This window comes from Arachis ipaensis, chromosome B8 (genome assembly GCF_059453495.1).
Source record: "Arachis ipaensis isolate K30076 ecotype BB chromosome B8, ASM5945349v1, whole genome shotgun sequence".
Classification (NCBI taxonomy): domain Eukaryota; kingdom Viridiplantae; phylum Streptophyta; class Magnoliopsida; order Fabales; family Fabaceae; genus Arachis; species Arachis ipaensis.
The window spans coordinates 88,026,304-88,032,229 of record NC_142443.1 but is presented as its reverse complement, the minus strand read 5'-3'; the positions used below and the strand labels follow the sequence as shown (position 1 = coordinate 88,032,229).

At 37.8% G+C, this 5,926-nt stretch overlaps 1 non-coding gene across 1 annotated transcript; it reads right to left on the bottom strand.

Moving 5' to 3' along the window:
• Positions 1-5,818: 5,818 nt before the first annotated feature.
• On the bottom strand, positions 5,819-5,926 carry LOC148548746 (small nucleolar RNA R71). Its single transcript, XR_015897006.1, has one exon. It is a non-coding gene; the product is annotated as a small nucleolar RNA R71 (small nucleolar RNA).

The window sequence follows — 5,926 nt, the reverse complement described above, 5'->3', positions numbered from 1 at the left end:
GACCCTTACTCACGTAAGGTATTACTTGGACGACCCAGTGCACTTGCTGGTTAGTGGTACGCGTTGTGAAAAGTGTGATTCGCAATTTGTGCTACCAGTTGGTCTCTTGGCATCTTTTCAGAACAAGTTTCAGGTGATCAAGGCAGGAGCTGAATGAGTCTCCATATACTGAGAAGTCATCCATGAAGACTTCCAGAAAGTTTTCCACCATATCAGAGAAAATAGAGAGCATGCATCTCTGGAAGGTTGCAGGCGCATTACGTAGCCCAAATGGCATCCTTCTATAAGCAAACACTCCGGATGGACATGTGAATGCTGTTTTCTCTTGATCCTGGGGATCTACTGCAATCTGGTTATAGCCTGAGTAGCCATCCAAAAAGCAGTAATAATCATGACCTGCTAGTCTTTCTAGCATCTGGTCTATGAATGGAAAAGGAAAATGATCCTTTCTGGTGGCTGTATTGAGCCTTCTATAGTCAATACACATGCGCCACCCTGTAACTGTTCTTGTAGGAACCAGTTCATTTTTTTCATTATGAATCACTGTCATGCCTCCCTTTTTTGGGACGACTTGAACAGGGCTCACCCAGGGGCTATCAGAAATAGGATAAATAATCCCAGCCTCTAGTAATTTGGTGACCTCTTTCTGCACCACTTCTTTCATGGCTGGATTTAGCCGCCTCTGTGGTTGCACCACTGGTTTGGCATTATCCTCCAATAAGATTTTGTGCATGCATCTAGCTGGGCTTATGCCCTTAAGGTCACCTATGGACCACCCAAGAGCTGTCTTGTGTGTCCTTAGCACTTGAATAAGTGCCTCCTCTTCCTGTGAATTTAAAGCAGAGCTTATGATCACTGGAAAAGTGTCACCTTCTCCTAGAAACGCATATTTCAAGGATGGTGGTAATGGCTTGAGCTCGGGTTTAGGAGGTTTTTCCTCTTTCAGAAGAAAGTTCAGAGGCTCTTTCATGTCCTCTGAATCCTCCAAATCAGGCTGAACATCTTTAAAGATGTCTTCTTACTCTGATTCGAGACTATCAGCCATGTTGATCTCTTCTACCAAAGAGTCAATAAGATCAACTTTCATGCAGTCTGTTGATGTGTCTGGATGCTGCATGGCTTTGACAGCGTTCAACTTGAACTCATCATCATTGACTCTCAGGGTTATTTCCCCCTGTTGGACGTCAATGAGGAATCGTCCAGTTGCTAGGAAGGGTCTTCCTAGAATGAGAGTAGCACTCTTGTGCTCCTCCATTTCCAGCACAACAAAGTCAGTGGGAAAGGCGAATGGCCCAACTCTGACAATCATGTCCTCAACCACGCCTGATGGGTATTTAGTGGAACCATCAGCAAGTTGGAGACATATCCGGGTTGGTTTAACTTCTTCAGTTAAGCCAGGCTTCCTGATAGTGGATGCAGGTATTAGGTTGATGCTTGCCCCAAGATCGCATAAAGCTATCTTGGTGCAATTACCTTCTAATATGCATGGTATCAGAAAACTCCCAGGGTCTTTAAGCTTTTCAGGAAAGCTCTTCAGAATGATTGCACTGCATTCTTCAGTGAGGAGAACTCTTTCTGTTTCTCTCCAATCCTTTTTATGACTCAAGATCTCTTTCATGAACTTGGCATAAGAAGGTATTTGCTCAAGTGCTTCTGCAAATGGAATCTTTATTTCAAGGGTCCTGAGATAATCTGCAAAGCGAGCAAATTGCTTATCCTGCTCCTCTTTTCGGAGTTTTTGAGGATAAGGTATCCTGGCTTTATATTCTTCAACCTTAGTTGCTGCAGGTTTATTGCCTACAGAAGTGGTTGAAGAAGCCTTTTTAGAGGGGTTGTTATCAGTATTTGTGTGTGTTTGATCCCTCACTGGCAATTGAGCGCCAGAGTTAGAAGCTGGAGTGAATGATGAGCGGATAATTTATACGCTTTTTGACATTGTTTTTAGTATGTTTTTAGTAGGATCTAGTTACTTTTAGGGATGTTTTTTAATAGATTTTGTGTTAAAATCACATTTCTGGACTTTACTATGAGTTTGTGTGTTTTTCTGTGATTTCAGGTATTTTCTGGCTGAAATTGAGGGACTTGAGCAAAAATCAGATTCAGAGGTTGAAAAAGGACTGCTGATGCTGTTGGATTCTGACCTCCCTGCACTCAAAGTGGATTTTCTGGAGCTACAGAACTCGAAATGGCGCGCTTCCAATTGCGTTGGAAAGTAGACATCCAGGGCTTTCCAGAAATATATAATATTCCATACTTTGGCCAAGAATTGACGACGTAAACTGGCGTTCAACGCCAGCTTTCTACCCAAATCTGGCGTCCAGCGCTAGAAAAGGATCCAAAACCAGAGTTGAACGCCCAAACTGGCACAGAAACTGGCGTTCAACTCCACAAATGGCCTCTGCACGTGCAACACTCAGGCTCAGCCCAAACACACACCAAGTGGGCCCAGGAAGTGGATTTATGCATCAATTACTTACTCATGTAAACCCTAGTGACTAGTTTATTATAAATAGGACCTTTTACTATTGTATTAGGCATCTTTGGACGACTGGTTCTTAGATCAGAGGGGCTGGCCATCTCGGCCATGCCTGGACCTTCACTTATGTATTTTCAAACGGTAGAGTTTCTACACTCCATAGATTAAGGTGTGGAGCTCTGCTGTTCCTCAAAGATTAATGCAAAGTACTACTGTTTTCTGTTCAATTCTTCTTATTTCGCTTCTAAGATATCCATTCGCACCCAAGAACGTGATGAAGGTGATGATTATGTGTGACGCTCATCATCCTTCTCCCTTATGAACGCGTGCCTGACAAACACTTCTGTTCTACATGAATTAAAGCTAGAATGAATATCTCTTAGATCTCCTAACCAGAATCTTCGTGGCGTAAGCTAGAATGATGGCGGTATTCAAGAGAATCCGGAAGGTCTAAACCTTGTCTGTGGTATTCTGAGTAGGATTCAATGATTGAATGACTGTGACGAGCTTCAAACTCGCGAGTGCTGGGCGTTAGTGACAGACGCAAAAGGAGGGTGAATCCTATTCCAGCATGATCGGGAACCGACAGATGAATAGCCGTGCCGTGACAGGGTGCGTGAGCATATTATTCACTGAGAGGAGGGGATGTAGCCACTGACAATGGTGATGCCCTTGCATAAAGCCAGCCATGGAAAGGAGTAAGACTGATTGGATGAAGGTAGCAGGAAAGCAGAGGTTCAGAGGAACGAAAAGCATCTCCATTCGCTTATCTGAAATTCCTACCATTGAATTACATAAGTATCTCTATCCCTATTCTACTATTTATTATTCGAAAACTCCATGATTATTTTATATCCGCCTGACTGAGATTTACAAGGTGACCATAGCTTGCTTCATACCAACAATCTCCGTGGGATTCGACCCTTACTCACGTAAGGTATTACTTGGACGACCCAGTGCACTTGCTGGTTAGTTGTATCGAAGTTGTGACAATTATGAATTAAGATCAAGGCACCAAGCTTTGGAGCCATTACCAGGGATTGTTCGAGCCTGGACATCACAATTTCGTGCACCAAGTTTTTGGCGCCGTTGCCGGGGATTGTTCGAGTTTGGACAACTGACGGTTCATCTTGTTGCTCAGATTAGGTAATTTTCTTTTTGTTTTATTTTCAAAAATTTTTCAAAAAAATCTTCTCACCTGTTTTCGAAAAAAAAAACAAAATGTTTTCAAAAATATATTTTTCTTCAAAAATTTTAAGAATGAATTCTAGTGTTTCATATAACATGTTTTAGCTTGACTGGCCATGAAGCCATGTCTAATTCCCAGGATTTTGATTGAGGACTATGAATTCATTACTTCCTTTTTCCCAAATGTTTTCAAAAAATTTATACAAAAATCCAAAAAAAAAAATTAGAAAATCATAAAAATAAAAAAAAATATATATATATATATTTTTTTTTGTGTTCTTGTTTGAGTCTTGAGTCATGTTATAAGTTTGGTGTCAATTGCATGTGCATCTTGCATTTTTTGAAAATTTCATGCATTCATGGTGTTCTTCATGATCTTCAAGTTGTTCTTGGTAAGTCTTCTTGTTTGATCTTGATGATTTTTTGTTGTGTCTTTTCATGTTTATCATATGCATTCTTGAATTCTTAGTGCGTAAGCATTAAAGAATTCTAAGTTTGGTGTCTTGCATGTTTTCTTTGCATTAAAAATTTTTCAAAAATATGTTCTTGATGTTCATCATGATCTTCATAGTGTTCTTGGTGTTCATCTTGACATTCATAGCATTCTTGCATGCATTCATTGTTTTGATCTAAAAATTTCATGCATTGCATAATTTTCATGTTTTCATAAAAATTCAAAAAATCAAAAAAATATCTTTCCCTTTTTTCTCTCATCAAATTCGAAAATTTGAGTTGACTTCTTCAAAAATTTTTAAAATCAAGTTGTTTCTCATGAGTCAAATCAAATTTTCAATTTGAAAATCTTATCTTTTTCAAAATCTTTTTCAAAAATCAAATCTTTTTCAAAATTCTTAGTTATTTTCGAAAATTTCAAAAATATTTTTCAAAAATATTTTTCTTATTTTTATACCAAATTTTCGAAAATAACAATAACAATTAATGTTTTGATTCAAAAATTTCAAGTTTGTTACTTGCTTGTTAAGAAAGATTCAAACTTTAAGTTCTAGAATCATATCTTATGATTTCTTGTGAATCAAGTCATTAATTGTGATTTTAAAAATCAAATCTTTTTCAAAACTAATTTCAATCATATCTTTTCAAAAATATCTTCTTATCTTTTTCAAAAATTTGATTTCAAAATATCTTTTCTAACTTCCTAACTTCTTATCTTTTCAAAATTTGTTTCAACTAACTAACTAACTTTTTGTTTGTTTCTTAACTTTTTCAAAACTACCTAACTAACTCTCTCTCTCTCTAATTTTCGAAAATATCTTCCCTCTTTTTCAAAAATTTCTTTTTAATTAACTAATTATTTTTATTTTTATTTTTTATTTTAAAAATTTTCGAAAATTACTAACATTTTTCAAAAACCATTTTCGAAAATCACTAACTCTTTTTCAAAAATATTTTCAAAAATTCTCCCTGTCCCATCCTATTCTATTTATTCATTCATATCCTAACATCTCATCTCACATCTCTGCCATCCTCACAATTGTGTTTCATCCATTATATCACATTCTTTGTCTCCCCCTCTTCTTCTACTCACACAGGGATCCCTATACTGTGGTATAAAGGATCTCTATTATTATTATTATTTTTCTGTGCCTTCTTCTTTGTCATATGAGCAGGAGCAAGGATAAGAACATTCTTGTAGAAGCAGATCCAGAACCTGAAAGGACTCTGAAGAGAAAATTAAGAGAAGCTAAAATACAACAATCCAGAGATAACCTTTTAGAAATTTTCGAACAGGCAGAGGAGATGGCAGCCGAAAATAATAATAATGTAAGGAAGATGCTTGGTGACTTTACTGCACCTAATTCCAATTTACATGGAAGAAGCATCTCCATTCCTGCCATTGGAGCAAACAACTTTGAGCTGAAACCTCAATTAGTTTCTCTGATGCAGCAGAACTGCAAGTTTCATGGACTTCCATCTGAAGATCCTTTTCAGTTCTTAACTGAATTCTTGCAGATATGTGATACTGTTAAGACTAATGGAGTAGATCCTGAAGTCTACAAGCTCATGCTTTTCCCTTTTGCTGTAAGAGACAGAGCTAGATTATGGTTGGATTCTCAACCCAAAGACAGCCTGAACTCTTGGGATAAGCTGGTCACAGCTTTCTTAGCCAAGTACTTTCCTCCTCAAAAGCTGAGCAAGCTTAGAGATGATGTTCAAACCTTCAGACAGAAAAAAGGTGAATCCCTCTATGAAGCTTGGGAAAGATACAAACAGTTGACCAAAAAGTGTCCTTCTGACATGCTT